The following is a 17,077-nucleotide window of genomic DNA, read 5'->3' as shown; positions in this document are numbered from 1 at the left end:
AAGTTCGACCAAATCTATACAATAAAGTACTAGCATATGATTCCAGATAAGTATCATTAGATTCTTCATTAAATATAGTTTCATAGTATATCTATTTGGTGATACAAATCTTTGTAATATTTTCTATAATTTTGGTCAAACATTAAAATAGTTTGACTCACCAAGAAAGTTGGAATGACTTACAATTTGAAACGGGGAGTAATGGGGATCTTATAGCTAGTAGAAGTGCTTTGAAAAAGGAAGCATGTTATGCCTAAAAATTTATGCCATCATTGTTAATTGATAATTAAAGACTAGTTTCTTAGCACTTATAGATTGTACTAGTGCAAAACAAGGGTCTGCATGCTCCCCCTCTCCATACATTTTGAGATTTATTATTGAGTACTTCCTCTATTCATAATAAATTAAAGGATACTTCTGAAATTTATAGGACAGGCTAAGGAGCAATGAAATTGACTATCATGCCCCCTCAATCGAAATGAAGACTACAAAGATGCAATTAATGTCTTCCTTTTTAACTTACCAACCACTACGAGTAAATAACTGATGAGAGAGGAGAGCAATGAATTATGCTAGAATTGCTTGAGTTTGTGGATAAATTTTGAATGCAAGTAATGTTTAGGCCCTGTTTAGTTCCCAAAAATTTTCTTACAGTACCCATCACATCAAATCTTCGGACACATGCATGGAGCATTAAATGCTGTCGAAAAAAATAACTAATTACACAGTTCAACTGTAAATGGCGAGATGAATCTGTTAAATCTAATTAATCTATGATTGGACATTAATTGCCAAATAACAACGAAAGTGCTATAGTATCCTAACCCAAAAATTTTCACAAACTAAACACAACCTTATATTTGTAGACGGGGTACTTCTTAGTGCTCAATTAAGCAATATACCTTGAGTTTAGTACTAATGGCCCTCACATGATGTCAGACCCGGGACAGCGGGACTGCTTATAGGCATAGAATGTTCTAAAGTATAGCTCATGGATATACCTTACCCTTCTTGTAACTACCCAAATAGGCGTAGAACTAGCTGCAGTACAAAGGAAACTACCCGATCTTGCTGTAGAAGGACTCCAACTGTACTCGGTTAGGACTTTCCATGTAACCCTATCCCCCCGGATATATAAGGGCGGGTAGGGACCCCCTCAAAATACATCAACACCTAAGGCAATACAAACAACTACACAGGACGCAGGGTATTACGCAACTCGCGGCCCGAACCTGTCTAAACCTTTGTGTTCCTTGCACCATCGAGTTCGAGAGCAGTCGATCCCTACCTACAAACCTTACTGCTAAGGGTATCTCTGAGCAGGGTTAGCGGTAAACACCGACAGCTGGCGCGCCAGGTAGGGGACTCGGCGAGTTCATCGGCGATGTCGATGGCCACCTTCGCTTTCAGCATCACGGCGCCTCCTCAAGGCGCCACCTTCGTCTTCGGCTCATGGGTCTGCGTCGCCAATGGTTCGGGCGGCTTTGACAGCCACTTAACTAGTTCACCCAGGCTGTGGGCAACCACGTCGGAAGGCTCCCACAAGCTCGCCGGACCAAGCGATCATGGCATCATGCTGGTTCCCGCCCTCGCCAAGGAGATCGAGATGAAACTCGAAGACAACTCGGGTTCCACTCGGACTCAGATTACTCTTGATCTGAGTTCTACTCCGATTGGGACTCCTCTTGCTCAACCCATCTTTGGGTTGCGCAACACATCATCTACTTACAAATAGATGATCGGATCCATCTATGAAAATAGCTTGGATCATCTTCTCTACGTCAAAAACCACTCAGTCACTGCTGGCCGGGAGGCACCCGTTTTAGATGTATACCCCGATCCAGTCGAGTCGTATCACGACAGCCTGGACTTCATCACCAATGCACTGGCAAAAATTCAACTAAAGTCCTACCAGGATCATACACTTGCAGAACTACTCGACAACCTTCGAGAAGTTGCCAGCATTGATGATCTTCCGTTTCAACATGGTACTCCCCTCACAACTGAGAGGGAAACTAGGTCTGGAGAAACTGTCCTAGCAGATTATGAATCAAATCTGGAAAGTTTCTCCCCCGAACGTCTGGTTTCGGTGATCAACCAACAAGGTGGAGTGCTCCTAGTCACCACGATCCTAATGAGGCCTTGGATCAGATTTTAGAAGACAATTTGACCCAAGACGCTCCACAAGATGAGGATGAAGCTACTCGCACAGCTCGTAGGGCAAGAAATCAACGAAAAGGAGAATGCAGGGCTCGAGCTGCTGAGCGTGATCGCCTTCCCCCGCGCAACCTCAACAACGAATTCAACAATGTCGCAGATCCAGTCTTCACTACCCCAATTGCCGCGATGACAGAAGCAACCCTGCGGCTCATGCAGATGCCTCAAAACCCGGAGATGGAATGTGTCATACACCTTGCCAAAAATGTTGTTGTACAGCTCGAGAAACAAAACCCGTTGTCCTCACTTCATCGCACCCGGTCGAGGGCCACCGCAACAGTCATACCTCAAGCAAGTCGTACCCCCGGAGGACATCACCGACAACAATAGCTGGAGCATCAAAATCAAAGAAACCAAGAGGATCAAGAAGTCGCAAGTACCCATCGCCCCAGGGGTGGCCAACCACCGGCAAATCAAGCTCCTTGGCCTCAGCCAAGCCGCAACAACAACAACCACAGGCACAACAGGGAGGAAGTAGCCAATTCTATAGTGGACGCATGGGACATGATCAACGCAAGACGCAAATCACAACTTGCAGATAATTGCGACCGCTTCCCAGCCCTCAGTAGCGTCTTCGACAACGTCGAGTACCCGAAGGATTTCAAGCCAACGAACATCCAAAAGTACGACGGTAAGCAAGACCCTGCTCAATGGTTACGTTTATACTCGACCGCTGTTAGTGTTGCGGGAGGAGACACCAACACCAAGGTCCTCTACTTCCCGATGGCCCTGGAGCCCGCACCCCTCACGTGGCTCGAGAGCTTAGCACGCGAGTCCATACACTCATGGGATGAGCTCAAGAAAGCCTTCATCGACAACTTCCAAGAGTCGCTACATCGAGTAGCTACTCAACACGCCTTGTCTATGTGCAAGCAGGACCAAGACGAATCCATCAGATCCTACGTCAAGCGCTTCTTCGTCACAAGAGCCACCATCCCCAACGTCGCCGACGACGACGTCATCGACTACTTCTAGAGCGGCATTACTGTCCAATCTCTATACCGCGATTTCGGGCGCAATCGCCCCAAAACGGTAGTAGAGCTACGCGACATGATGCAGCGCTGGGCAGACGAAGAGGAGCAAGAGCGCAGCCGCTTCCCACGTCGTAACAATGACAACAATGGAAAGCGCCACAATGACCGTGGAGGCCCCAGTAACCAGCGGGATTCCGTGCGTAAGCGCAAACCTGACGATACTATCGGTACTATGGATCGCACCCCGCGTGGTAAGAAGAATGATAAGCCGCAGGATCAGTTCGACGAGATCCTTCACAACAAAAGGTGCCCAATCAACCCCAAGAGCAACCACTCGATGTGGGAGTGCACGATCCTGCGCAAATCCTTCCAGTCGGCTCCTCCAGATGCTCCTAAGAAAAAGTAGAATAAGGATGATGAAGACGACAAGAAAGACCCTGATGGGTTCCAATAGCCTCAAAACATCATCAACGTCATATTCGGTGGAGATCCCAGCTTCTCAAAGCGAGCCCAGAAGCTTCTACTCAGAGAAATCCTTTCAGTTGAGCCAGCAATTTAGAGGCCACTAAAATACAGCGAGGTCCCCATATCCTTCTCTAGGGAGGACCAATGGACCAGCTTCTCTGAACTTGGAAAGTTCCCGCTAGTACTCGACACAGTTGTCCAAGGATCAAAGCTTACTCGAGTACTCATTGATGGCAGCAGCGGGCACAACTTGATCTTCGCGAGTACATTGGCCTAGATGGGTCTCAACTATATGAGCCTACTCACTCCAAGCAAGGCCCCATTCTATGACATTGTTCCTGGAAATTCTTCTACACCGATTGGCTCGATCACCCTTCCAGTCACATTCGGTACAAAACAAAACTTCCGGACGGAGTACATCAAGTTCGAAGTAGCAGACTTCGAATCTTCCTACCATGCAATTCTGGGAAGACCTGCACTTGCCAAGTTCATGGCAGTACCACATTATATATACCTGCTCCTCAAGATGCCGGGCAATACAGGAGTACTTTCCCTCCATGGAGACCTCCTCAAGTCCTTCGAGTGCGACAAGGAAGCGATAGATCATGCTGCCACAATTCGAGTTCCTAGCTCTGTCAGTGAAATACTTACTGCTGCTAAGGAACTCTCACTCAACAAGGACTCAGTGCCATCCAAGAAGCCAAGCCAGTCGTCGGTTAAGCCAATTGGGGACGTGGGCACCAAGACTATTCAGCTACAAGAAGGAAATGACTCCAAAACTGCCGTCATCGGATCTGGTTTGGGCGACAAATAGGAACTCGAACTCGTCAACTTCCTTAGGGCCAATTGAGACGTATTTGCGTGGAAAGCAGCGGATATGCCAGGGGTGCCCAAGGAGTTGATCGAGCATGCCTTGAAAGTCGACCCCAAAGCCACTCCAAAGAAGCAACGGCTATGGTGTTTTTCCCCGGACAAGCGAGAAGCCATCAAGAAAGAGCTGGCGAAACTACTCGCAGCAGGGTTCATCAAAGAAGTCTACCATCCCGAATGGTTGGCCAACCCTGTGCTTGTCCAGAAGAAGAACAACAATGAGTGGAGGATGTGCGTCGACTACACCGATTTAAACAAGCATTGCCCAAAGGATCCTTTTGGGCTACCTCGCATTGATCAAGTAATCGACTCCATGGCAGGATGTGTCCTGTTATCCTTCCTCGACTGCTATTCAGGCTATCATCAGATCGCCCTGAAAGAAGAAGACCAAATCAAGACGGCATTCATCACCCCTTACGGGGCATATGCCTACAAGACCATGTCCTTTGCGTTGAAGAACGCTGGTGCTACTTACCAGCGTGCGATACAGCTGTGCTTCGCTGATCAGCTGCATCGCAATGTCGAAGCTTATGCCAACGATGTTGTCATCAAAACCAAGACCCAGGATCAATTCATTGCTGACCTGGAAGAAACCTTCAATAGCCTCCGAAAATTTCGTTGGAAACTCAACCCAACCAAGTGTGTCTTCGGTGTACCCTCTAGAAAACTACTCGGATTCATCGTCAGCAACCGAGGAATCAAGGCAAACCCAGAGAAGATCAATGCCATCATGGCATGGACGCCCCAGCTACTATCAAGGACGTCCAGAAGCTTATAGGCTGCATGGCAGCTTTAAATCAGTTCTTGTCTAGGCTTGGCGAACGGGACCTACCCTTCTTCAAGCTCCTCAAGCGACAAGACAAATTTGAGTGGACTACAGAAGCTGCGGAAGCACTCGAGAACCTCAAGCATCATCTCCAGTCACCGCCAATTCTTACAGCTCCACTATCAGGCGAGGAATTACTCCTCTATATCGCTGCGACTACTCATGTGGTCAGTACGGCAATATTAGTCGAACGTCCGGAAGAAGGCCATGCTTACGGCGTTCAGAGACTAGTCTACTTCATCAGCGAAGTACTCTCTGAATCAAAGGTCAGATACCCATCAATCCAGAAAGTTCTATATGGAATTCTAATCACCTCCAGGAAGCTTCGACACTATTTCGACGAGTACAAGATCAGTGATAACTGACTTCCCATTGGCGGATATACTCCACAATCGGGATGCCACTGGACGAATCTCAAAGTGGGCAGTTGAACTGGGAGCCTTGGAAGTCAACTTCAAGCCAAGGACAGCAATCAAGTCACAAGCACTAGTTGACTTCTTAGCTGAATGGCGGGAAAATCAAATCCCAGCACCTCATAACGTCCCTGAGCAATGGGAAATGTACTTTGATGGCTCACTCAAGCTCGACGGAGGCGGCGCGGGAGTTCTGCTCATCTTCCCCAAGGGAGAACAGTTAAAGTATGTGTTCCAAATCTTGTTCAAAGTCTCCAACAATGAAGCAAAATATGAGGCACTGCTACACGGGCTTCGCCTAGCAGTTTCTCTCGGCATCAAGCGACTACTTGTCTACCGAGATTCTCTACTCGTCGTCAAGCATGTAAATAAAGAATGGGACATCAACAAGGATACAATAGACGCATACGTCGAAGAAATCAGAAACCTCGAGAACAAGTTCGTAGGATTGGAAATCCACCACGTGGACCGTGACAATAACGTGGGAGCCAATCTCCTTTCCAAACTTGGATCTACTCGAGCAGCCATTCCACCTGGAGTCTTTGTTCATGAACTTCATCATCCATCAGAAAAAGTACAAAGCCATCAAGCTGCTGACGCGGAGGCCCTGGCCACAGTCAGAGAAGTACTGATGATCGAATAAGACTGGCGGATTCAGTTCATCGACTTCATCAAGGAGTTCAAACTTCCATCACACATTGATGCCAAGAGCGCCAAAGCTGCTCGCATCATCAGGCGAAGCAAGGGTTTCGTTCTTGTCGGCGACAAACTCTACAAACGCTCTGCCTTCGGCATCCTCATGAAGTGTGTTACCCTTGAAGAAGGCAAAGACATCCTCAGGGAGATACATGAAGGAATTTGCGGCAACCATGCCGCATCAATGACACTAGTCGGCAAGGCTTACAGGTCAGGGTTTTTCTGGCCAATAGCTGTTTCAGACGCAGAAGACCTTGTCAGATGATGCCCCGGCTGCCAATTCTTCGGCAAAAAGATTAACATTCTAGCACATAATCTGATAACAATCCCCCCATCATGGTCGTTCGCTTGTTGGAGTCTGGATATGATCGGACCACTAACCGTAGCTCCAGGAGGATTTAATCTTGTGCTGGTGGCAGTCTAACAAATTCACCAAGTGGATCAAGTTAAGTCTATCATCAAGATCTCATTAGATAGAGCAGTGGATTTCATCTCCGACATCATTCACCAGTTCGGATTTCCTCATACCATCATCACAGATCTTGGCTCTAACTTTACATTGCAGTCCTTCTGGGACTTCTGTGACAATTCTTGCATCGAAGTCAAGTATGCTTCAGTAGCTCACCCTAGAGCAAATGGTCAAGTAGAGCGCATTAATGGCTTAGTACTCGATGGCTTGAAGAAGAGACTCTATGACGCCAACACTAAGAAAGGTGGCAAGTGGATTCAAGAACTACCCCATGTAGTCTGGGGGTTGGGAACACAGCCTAGCAAAGCAACTGGACAGTCTCCTTTCTTCCTCACCTATGGGTCAGAGGCTATACTACCCGTAGATATCATGTGGAAATCTCCAAGAGTAGAAGCCTATCAAGAAGGAGAGGCAGATGAAGCTCAACAACTTGAGTTAGATTCAGTCGAAGAGGTCAGGATCAATGCTTTGACCCAATCGGCTAGATATCTTCAAGGAGTCAGACGTTATCATGATCGCAATGTCCAGCAAAGATCTTTCAATATTGGAGACCTAGTTCTACCAAGGATTCAAGATGAGACTGGATTGCACAAGTTAAATTCTAGATGGGAGGGACCTTTCATCGTATCAAAGGTCACAAGACCCGGATCATATAGAATTACTGATGCAGATGGCAATAAGGTACCAAATTCCTAGAATATTGAACACTTGCGTAGATTTTATCCTTGATCCAAGTAGCATGGTAATGTCAGTCGACCTTTTTAATAAAGCAAGAGATTTCATCAGCTTTTCGACTACATTAAAGGTAGTTTTTAGTCTGGCAGCATCATCTCTGACTACTCTCCAAAAGGTTTTCCAACCAGGATAATCTCTATAGATTCATACTGACTGGATAACCCGTTCAGGATAGCTTACACAGTTCTCCATCGGGATAACTATACAAGCCACGTCCTTGTCCTCGATATAAGGGCACAACCTACTCGCTAGCTCGAGAAGGAATATGGATACCTTTACTAGTTTGTCCATCTTGGGTAACTCGACGGAGTGCATCCTAACAGGTCAATTATGAGGAACTCCAGCCTTGCTTTAAAGGCAAAACTACTCGCTTGCTTGAGTATGGTATGGATACTACTGTTGATGCTCCTTAGAGCGCCAATTTACGTACCGCAAGCGCACGGATCGTGGTAGCTTTTCCCTTAGAGTACTCCCCCAAGGTTTATCAATTCGTGGATCGGAAGCGAACCGACTAGGGTTTACCATCTAATCTATCGAACCTATCCTAAACATGAAGCAAAGATTGCATATAAACTGAACAGTTGATAGATATGAATGAAGCATAAGTGTTCATCACACCCACAACCGTAGATGAGATAACACAACCAAGGAGCTAGGGCCTATCGTCTCTAGGTACAGTTCTAGTAAAAAAGGTGATCAAAACATAGATTGCATCTCAACTAAAGGTACACAAAATCATCTCTCAGAAAGGCGGCTCGCAAGCGGCCTACTTTCCCATGGTCGCCGGTGCGAGGTGCGTGTTAATGCCTAAGGTTTCCCAAAGCTTTACCCCAAATGCCCACCACATACTCTTACTCGAAGCTCTCCTCTTGGTGGCCGCGCCACGACTCCCATGATACTCGACATCGATCCTATTCCACATCATGTCGTCGCTAGGGCTTTTCCCTCCGCCATGCTGTCACCACACCGGGGTAATCAACCAACTAGCAAAAACACACTACCTCAACGTATCCGCAAGATATAGACTAATCACCACGAATAGATCTAATCTTACTATGAACATATGGATGCATCACATATGAGAAAGAAAGCATGCATTGAAGTAGACCAAAGTCGAGACAACTAGAATAAAGAGTAGATTGATATCACCATCGTGTGTGTACATACCCCGACGAATGTTGGGGTGACTCCCGAACTCCACCATGGCACAACCTCGCAGGGAGGCCATGGTGGCTAGGGGTGGCCTAAGCCATCTCCTAGGTACCCTCGAAGACTCGCGGCGGCCGTCAACCTCCTCCGGTCTTGGCCCTAGGTTTTCGTCGAGTTCTGGGTGGATTTATTCTCCGAGTTGAATAAGGTGTGAGCTATTTATAAGCCGAGGAAGCCACCGGTCGAAAGGGAGGCCAAATCGCCTCGAAAACGGGCTAGGCCGGCCGGCCCCATGGGCCTAGGCCGGCCAGCCTACCCCCTTTCGGGCTCGCCTCGGTCTCATCTTTCGCGTGTAGACTCCTCGCATCTTCTAGAGTTTATGTCCTTCACGATTGCACCCCTTTGGACGTCGTTATCTTGGAGATATCTTCGAGGAAAGGATAGGATAGGAAATCCTTACTTAAATCTTCATTTGTTTTTCTTAATCCCAAAGTATCTTGATCTCATATTTGTGGGCTCGGTCCTTTGGGCTCTCTTGGAGGATGGATGTGCGTGAATGGGCTTCGAATCAACATGGGCTTTGGTCCTCCCTTTGGGCTTTGGCCTTCGTCTTTCTCCATGTTAGCGCTCGATCACGGGCCTCGTCATTTCATGCTCCAAAATAGGCCAAAAACCTGCAAAAAGTTCCTCCAAAATATATGTGCAAGTGTGAAAATGATCAATAATTAGGCCGGGATTAGGACGGTTAGTGATTTTGATATTAAATTCATGCCATTATCAAGGATAAATAAGGGATAAAAGGGGTACTTAAGGAGCGCCAACAACTACTAAATTTTGTCCTTCTGGGGTAACCCGACGGGGTTCATCCTAACCGGTCAATCTTAGTAGTAACTCCAGTCTATAAGTTAGACACCCTATTCGCTAGCTCGAATAGGCATTGGATATTTCTAAGATGTGAAAGCATCTAGGCCCCTAGTGGGTTTTGGAGCATTGATTGACAATACGATTAAAGGACTAACTTATTTGCATAAGATTATGAGCAGGAATTTGATTAAGAAATTGGTATTAAATAAGATGGCTCATGTGTTGCAAGCAAGTGTGCTTATCCCATTGGCATAATGTATATGTTACAAGCAAAACAAGAAAAGGAAAAATAGAGCAAGGTATTCATGGTTGATATAAAGGCTCTAATATTTGTGAAGGCTTGTTAGACTTATGATGGGATTCCAAATGACAAGTAAAGGTTTTGTGAATGAGATGTGATATGCTTATGCATAGTCTCAAAAATGAAAGAACTTGTCACTCATGATAAAAGGTTGTTAACAAAAGAAGCAAGCAAGGCAAAAGAGAATGAGACATGAGTTTATGCAAAGATAACATCTCAAAACAGAAATCTTGCATATGTGATTGAATTAGGAATTCAAATTGATAAAAAAGATTTCATGCATGACATAAATCAACATGAGTTCAAGATGGACAGTTAGGATAAAGGTAGAGGACCGAGAGATGTGTTTCAAGAGGCTACGCAAGCGATGGCTTGGGGGAGCAAAGAAACCGATATGGGTCAAAGGCCGGAGATCCTAGAGTCATGGATAGCTCTATTTTGAAGAGTGTCATTATTCAAGTGAAGAAGGTGACTTGTGAATCAAAGTTGGATTTCATTCCTATGCAAATCGAAGATTCAAAGTCACTAGCTCAAAGCGGGCATGCTCAAAGAATGAAGATGTTGATGCCCTCACGGTATTGCTCGAAGAAAGGATGGCATCATCATAATATGAAGCTCAAGTGGTGATTGTGATAATTGTATATTTTGTTTTATGCACTTGAGTATAGATATGCCGTACTATCAAGAGGGATGCAACATCAGTGGATTTAGACAACACCAAAAGTGCTCAAAATAGTCCCTAGAGAGATTAGCCAAAGTGAGAGAGAGTTAACTGCAAAACCACTGAGGGACCGGTCTGACCAGTCTAGGTCTGAGCTGGCAGAGCCTCCAACGGCTAGTTTTCAAAAGTGACCGGTCTAACACAGACAGGGGCAACGACTAGTTTTTGAGAGAGGGGTATTTATACCCCATGACTTCACCCATTTGTGGGTGCTGATGCCTTGACTTCCAGAACACATTTGAGAGCCTTGTGAGCACTTGAGAAATCCTCCCCAACCTCTCTTTGCGAGAGTTACTTGATTCAAGTTGAATCCTTGAGTTGGGTTGAGTGAATCCATTCTTTGAGAGTCATTTGAGCAAGAGAGATTGAGCCCTAGCTTTTGAGCACTTGAGGTTGCGTCGGCCAACTCAATTGAAGCATTTGTTACTCTTGGAGCATCGGCTCCTTGACGGCTTGGCATCGCCGGCTAGCTCCCAAGGTTGTGGTGAGCAGCGGCAAGTTTGTTGCAGCGGCGATCGTGTGCCACAAAGGCGCATGGTTATATAGTGGAGAAGAGGAGATAGCTTGACCTTGGGGTCACTACAAGCTTCCTCAACAGAGAGTAGGATTCACACGTGGGTGCACGGGGTGAATCCGAACTTCGGTAAAACAAATCACCGTGTCTCCTTTGCATCATCTTCATTTCGGTTTGTTTTACGTACCTTGCATTTATAGTTTTGAGTTTGAATTGTGCTTCCGCTCGATCTACTTGGGTGTGCTCTACTTGTGTGTAGGGATCTATTTATATTGATAGAAATAATCTGCAAAATATATCTCTCAAGTTTCATATAGGTTCAAGCTTGAGAGGGGATTTAATCCCTGTTGTGGACTATCTGCCTGATTAGACCGGTCTGACCGTTCCAAGCAGAGTCAGCAGGGGTTAAGTGCTGAATTTTGAAGAAAAGCCTATTCACCCCCCTCTAGGCTTCGACATCGTGTGATCAAGGTCCTTTCAAGATGGTTTCATCTTGGATAACTCGACGGGGTTCATCCTAACAGATCTATCTTAAAAATTACTCCAGTCTGTGGTCAGGACAACCTACTCGCTCGCTCGAGTAGTTTATGGATATCTTTACAGTTGTTTCTATCTGGATAGTCCGACGGGAATCATCCTAACTGATCAACTACACAGATTACTCCATGCGAGCATTCTACTCGATTACTCGAGTATTTCATATTTATCCTACGGTATCAGATCATACTTCTGAAGATACACCAACAGGATAAAAGCAATATATACAAAGACAAGATCTTACAGAAGATGTCAGGAGTTGTTACAAGCAGATCATTCTGCCAAGTTGTTCTAAATCTCCTCAGCAATTACTTCTGACTCTTTACAATAGCTCTGGAATTTCTTATCAGAACAGTCAAGAGCTATTCCTTTAGCAATGGGAGCTAAATTACACTGAGGCTAGTAAGACTTGACAACTCCAATCATATGAGTCAAATAATTTTTGGAGGTGGCCGTCATGACATCGAAGAGTTTCTTGGGAGCCTCCTCTAGACGCTCTACCAAAGACTTACTACTCGACGACCCCTTTTCAGAATCTACCATATCTACAATAACCTGAGCTGCTGCTACTAGTCGATTATGGTCGCTTGGAGAGCTTGATGAAAGCATATTTTAGTAATTATTCAAATCATCGGTGAAACAATGTCAAGACAAGGGTCAAAATACTTATAGGCTTGAGCAGTCTGTAGTTGTTCTTGGAGTTTGGCTTTCTCTTCTTGAAGGCTCTTGATCTGCTGCCTCATATCACAAAGCTCTAGATGTTGCTTTCGGTTTGCTGCATAAAGCTTATTCCGTGCAGCAAGAGACTCATCAAGGCGTTTGGCAATTAGAGCATTCTGCTGCTCCAAGATCTTCCGATTGTCAACAGTCTTATACAAAGCATGTGACTTCAAGAAGGACCGATTGGCAACTTCCTACAAAGCAAGATTGGTCAGGCGCCACCAACTACTCGACATAAGCAAGTAGCAGCAAAAAAAGGTTTACCTTGGTATATTTAAAACTCCACTGCATATAGTCTGTGAGTTTCTTCACGTTGTCTATAGACAACAACGGATCATCAAAGAGCTCTTGACCCAATTCCTCCTGGGTAGATTGTGGCATAGACTGGAAGGGTACTACTCGAACAGCAGGATCTCTCGATCCTTTAGCTCTACCATTGTTAGTTCCACAGCACTTGAGGTACCTTCAGTCGCTGTAGGAGTAAGCTTGGGTGCTTCAGGATTTGGCTCATTTGATGTTCCCGGCATGTCTGTATTCAGTAAGTTGGCAGATGAGTTCTCGATCAACCTCATCACTGGTGACTCGGGGGGTTGATCGAGTAGTTCTTTCTGAATCACTCTGCATCCAGTTACAGAAATCTTGGATCTGATCCTTCTCATGCGCTGGGAGATATTGGATCCTAGCCAAGCGAAATTTGAAATAAGAAAGCTGAGGTAAACAAGATCTAATTAAAAAATGTCAGATTCTTACTGGCCACTGTCGAGACGGTGTATTTTCTGCTGCAACAAAGCTCCAGGAGCTACCTTTCGCTTCTTGCTATCATTAGAAGGAGCAACATCTTCTGGAGATGGAGGCATGCAATACCATGTCTTATAATTTTTCTGCACAGGATGCAAGGATTCATCAGAAGATTAAAAACTTTATCTACAAGTACTCGCTAGTATTCCTCAAACTCTTACCCAGGTCTTTTCGGGAGGATTGGCTGCCGAGAAGAGTGCTGGCAGTTTCAGAGACTTGTCGAAGTTATCGAGTACTTTACAACATCTCTTGACGCTTCAGAATGAGCCATTGCTTCTGGCAAAAGTCTGGTAGGATCCTTTGTACCTTCATATCGGAAGGCAGGGTGTTTCCGGTGCTGGAGAGGTTGGATCCGACGACTCACAAAGGAGAAGACCACATGATCACCAGTGACCCCTTTGTTCTTGAAATTGCCAATGGCACGAAGGATGCACTTGACCTGTTTGCCACCAGGTCCTGTACTTGACCAGCTTGCTTGGATTTGGGGCCCCAGCAACTCTTTTTGGAAGTGGAGATTCAAAGTTCACGACATGAAACCAGAAACTTTTCCATTCGACTCCTTTACCTGCTGGATTATAAGCTAAGTACTCGTCTCGGGTCTCGGGACAAAGTACTAATTCACATCCGCCGCCGACGGCGGGTTTGGCGGCATTTAGAACGGGTACAAGGGTGAAGAAATGTTGAAAAAGATGGAAATGGGGGAAGTATACCAAAGAATGCTTCGCAGAAATGAGTAAAAATAGAAAGATGCAAGATGGATTGGGGAGTAAGATGATGCAATTGGATTCCCCAGAATTGCAGAAGAACTCAGATACAGGAAGTGCAAGACCGCATTCCACAAAGTCACGAAACACAACGGTTTCAAGAGTACCTTCAAATGGATAATGTTCTCCTTCACCCGCATGCCATTGGATTACGGCTTGACTCTGGAGAAGACCCATATTCCCCAATTCTTGCACAGCCGCTTGAGACATTTTGCACTTGCACCAGCCCGTTGAAAGATTTGCAACCGCCTCCTCTTCAATCTTGGACTTGTTCATCTTGGGAGCCATCTCAGTGTCACGAGTTTAGCCTCGGGGGCTACGAGAGGGGTTAACGGATGCCACAAGCACTGGGAAAATATAAATCTGAATTTGACGACGGTCAGGAGTCAAAGAGGGTAAAACCCTAGAAGTTACTGCACGGATTTATATGGTCTCTGATGGCAATCTCGTGAATACCTGGAAGATCAACAGATGGTTTTCTCTTCTGGGAGGGTTTTGTCATATATTTTGCCACGAGTTTTTTATTCTTAAATCTAAATTGCGAGATTTAAATTCAAGACTCGGGGGCTGCGGGATATATGTATCAGAGATTTATTTTTCAAATCTTTCGGAAAATAATGAAGAAAAAAGACTGAAGTGACCCTCAACATGATTCTGCGATTCAACCTAAGGCTCGGGGGCTACTCCATATGGAGCGCGAGTACTTCGCGCACCATATATGATAAAGATTTCGGGGCTTGAACACCTCACAGCCTCAAAGCAACCGGAAGTACTTGGAGAACTACTCGATGTATCCGAAGGAAGGCTCAGAAACAACCATGAGGATGTTCTGACTACTTGAAGTACTCAACGACGCCCAGCCAAGTACTCGATGCCTGCAGGACTCGGCTATGAAGAGCTCGGGGACTTGTCAGACCCAGGGCAGCGGGACTGCTTATAGGCATAGAATGTTCTAGAGTAAGGGATAGCTCATGGATGTACCTTACCCTTCTTGTAACTACCCAAATGGGTGTAGAACTAGCTACAGTACAAAAGAAACTACCTGATCGTGCTGTAGAAGGACTCCAACTGTACTCGATTAGGACTTTCCATGTAACCCTGTCCCCCCGGATATATAAGGGCGGGTAGGGACTCCCTCAAAACACATCAACACTTAAGGCAATACAAACAACCACACAGGACGTAGGGTATTACGCAACTCGCGGCCCAAACCTGTCTAAATCTTTGTGTTCCTTGCACCATCGAGTTCCAGAACAGTCGATCCCTACCTACGAACCTTACTGCTAAGGGTATCGTTGAGCAGGCTTGGCGGTAAACACCGGCACACGATTCACCTGATGCTCCAATATGAATGTTCCCTGTATGCAGGGGCGGATCTAACGGTGGGTCTAGGTGGGATCCACAAACAATGGAGCCCCCCTTGAGCCTCCTCCCTCCTCCATTTTTTATGAGAAAGGAGGAGAAAGGAGAAAGAAATGAAGAGGAAGAAAAAAAAATCAGCTTCCCTTTAATCTATTCTTGGATCCGCCACTATCTGTATGGCACTGGCGCATAAACTGTGTTCCCTCACTAAGCATCATAAAAATTACAAATTATTTTTCGCTATCTCGATAATGTACCAATCCATTTTTCCAGCTGATTCTTACCACAAATCCAATCTTTAATTTGCATGGTGATCACATTCAGAATGATGTATTTCGAATGTCGACTGCTGAATAGTCTAAAGTTGCGAACTGCGGTGAAACAAGTCACTGACTATTCGGCATCACAACAAATTGTGGAAGTAGACGCTTTGAATTTGGTGACCTAAACAAAAGTCAGACACAAAAGGCAAAGAATGAATGCCAATGCTGAGTGGCTTTTTTTTATCTGTTTTCTCTTTCATACTTTTATCATTTATTTTGTCATCTATTCATAGCATCTATAAGTCATATGGCCACGCCTGTCCTTTGGGTTAGTGAAGAGCTAGGGGACACTTGTGTGGACTAACCTTCATGAACGGATAGTTCACAAAGCATATATCCAGAAGTCCCGTCAAGAACATTTGTAGATGATAGCTTTCCTGAACCTCTTATATGTAGAATTGCTGTGGATGAAGGAAGTTGCAAAGTTCATGAACGCCCAACCGATCGGAGGAACACTCGCACCCACGATTCACACCGGAGACTTGGGACCCCACTCTATCTCTCGCCTGTTTGTAACCCCCTACTGCAAACAAGTACAAGATACACGAGCTACCGTGAACTGGACATAGAGACATTCTGTCGAACTAGTATAATCCTTGAGTCTTCTTTGCAAACCATTAGAACCAGACATGCAAAAGCACAAGACACTACTACAGAACATGTCTTTGTTCCAGGCCATTTGTCCCGACTGCCTTTGGACCCGTGACAAAAGATGGCTTTTGTCCCGAGTCCAACGGCTAGCCGGGCCAGCAGGGGGGAGGGGGATAGGGACTTTTGTCCCAGTTGAAGTCACCAACTGGAACCAAAGACCCCCTTTTGTCCCGGTTGGAGCCACCAACCGGGACAAAAGGGGCGCCTTTGGTCCCGGTTGGTGGTTCCAACCGGGACAAAAGGGTTTGGCCTCCTTATCCCCTTCCCTCTCCTTCCGGCCGAGCCATTCAGCTCACTTGTTTTTGCTGTTCTTGGCTCGGGAGAGGGGAGTTCTTGCTCATTTCTTCACCACATTTCTGAAGATCTTTGATTCCCCCGTGCATCCATTGGCTCTAAAGGTTTGGGGCTTGTTTCTCTCTTCTTCCATTGCTTGTGTAGCTCATTTCATGCTTTAGAAATAGAGAAAATGTGTAGCTCATTTCTTGAACATTTAGATTGCATATATAGGTGTGTTTTACTTGTTTTAATTGATCCAAAGGAGTGTAGTATACTTGTTTTAGTTGATCCAAAGTGTTGATGTGATTTTACTCGTATAAATGGCTATATATTATAAATGAGTGTAGTATATTTTCTTTTAGATTTAGATGAGCACTGGCGGAGCTTTGTTAGGGCCAAAGGGGGCCACAACCCCCTGACTTTGATAATTTT

This window comes from Panicum virgatum, chromosome 5N (assembly GCF_016808335.1).
Source record: "Panicum virgatum strain AP13 chromosome 5N, P.virgatum_v5, whole genome shotgun sequence".
NCBI classification, from domain to species: domain Eukaryota; kingdom Viridiplantae; phylum Streptophyta; class Magnoliopsida; order Poales; family Poaceae; genus Panicum; species Panicum virgatum.
Note: the sequence above shows the minus strand (reverse complement) of the source record.